This window comes from Hyla sarda, chromosome 2 (genome assembly GCF_029499605.1).
Source record: "Hyla sarda isolate aHylSar1 chromosome 2, aHylSar1.hap1, whole genome shotgun sequence".
NCBI lineage: Eukaryota > Metazoa > Chordata > Amphibia > Anura > Hylidae > Hyla > Hyla sarda.
In genome coordinates, this window is record NC_079190.1 from 488,082,410 (window position 1) to 488,084,265 (window position 1,856).

Genomic DNA, 1,856 nt, shown 5'->3' on the forward strand with positions numbered 1-1,856 from the left:
TGTGTCTATGGGTACTATATGGCAGTGTTATATGTTCACTGTATTATTCAGCTACTATATGGGGGTCTTATTTAGGCATTGTATGGCAACATTATTTTGTTACTATATGGGGCTGTTATTTAGTCATTGTATGATGGTATTATTTGGTTACTGTATGGGGGTATTATTTAGGCACTGTATGGCAACATTATTTTGTTACTATATGGGGCTGTTATTTAGTCATTGTATGATGGTATTATTTGGTTACTGTATGGGGGTGTTATTTAGGCATTGTTTGGCATTATTATTTACTGTATGGGGGTGTTATTTAGGTACTGTATGATGGTATTATTTGGTTACTGTATGTGGGTGTTATTAAGGCATTGTATGGCAGTATTATTCAGTCAATGTATGGGGGTGTTATTTAGTCATTGTATGATGGTATTATTTGGTTACTGTATGGGGGTGTTATTTAGGCATTGTATGATGGTATTATTTGGTTACTGTATGGGGGTGTTATTTAGGCATTGTATAATGGTATTATTTGTTTACTGTATGGGGGTGTTATTTAGGCATTGTATGATGGTATTATTTGGTTATTGTATGGGGGTGTTATTTAGGCATTGTATGGCAGTATTATTCAGTTACTGTATGGGGGTGTTATTTAGTCATTGTATGATGGTATTATTTGGTTACTGTATGGGGGTGTTATTTAGGCATTGTATGATGGTATTATTTGGTTACTGTATGGGGGTGTTATTTAGGCATTGTATAATGGTATTATTTGTTTACTGTATGGGGGTGTTATTTAGGCATTGTATGATGGTATTATTTGGTTATTGTATGGGGGTGTTATTTAGGCATTGTATGGCAGTATTATTCAGTTACTGTATGGGGGTGTTATTTATGCATTGTATAATGGTATTATTCAGTTACTGTATGGGGGTGTTATTTAGGCATTGTATAATGGTATTGTTCAGTTACTGTATGGCAGTATTATTCAGTTACTGTATGGGGGTGTTATTTAGGCACTGTATGGCAGTATTATTCAGTTACTGTATGGGGATGTTATTTAGGTATTGTATAATGGTATTATTCAGTTACTGTATGGGGGTATTATTTAGGCATTGTATGGCAGTATTATTCAGTTAATGTTTGGGGGTGTTATTTAGGCATTGTATGATGGCATTTCCTTGGCATTATATGGAAGTACGTTTCCACATTGTATGGCAGTAAACATTTGTATAAAACCTGCTCATGCGTCTGTGTTCCGTACATATACGTAGACTGTGGACCCAGGATGATGAGTCAAGGGCCCATATGTCGGGGGTATTTATTCTTTCCGGCAATGTACTCTTCACATGTACAGCAGTAGGAGGATGGGCGTCTCACAGCCCGGAGGAGAAGGAATTTCTGGGAAGCCGGAGCTGATCTGTGATGATCTAAGGATGAGCTGGTTCATTTTACCGACTTAGAGAAAGTATAAGACTCGTATCAAATGCAAACTTCAGACTCGTACGGATGAGGTCACCTTGGGGGAAAATGATACCGACAGCAACGCGGCGTGAATCCTCCCTCTAGGGCACAGCTTTGATTAACAAGGTGAAGTGAGGTCTCCTTCATGTGAAGAAAGAGAAGCTATATTGTTTTAACTGACTTTGAATGCCGTATTGATATATGTTGTACGTTGCTGTGTAGATACATGAAAGGGAACCAACCTGTCACTTAACACCTTGCGCTGAGGGCGGGCGCCAGGGACATGCAGTGGGGGAACTATTGGGATTTTTCTACAGGATAAATACTCCATTTGTCAAGACAGTCAAGTGTATGATGTCAGCGCGGTGTGTGGCGGGGGACGCTTTCAAGGGCACGCGTCT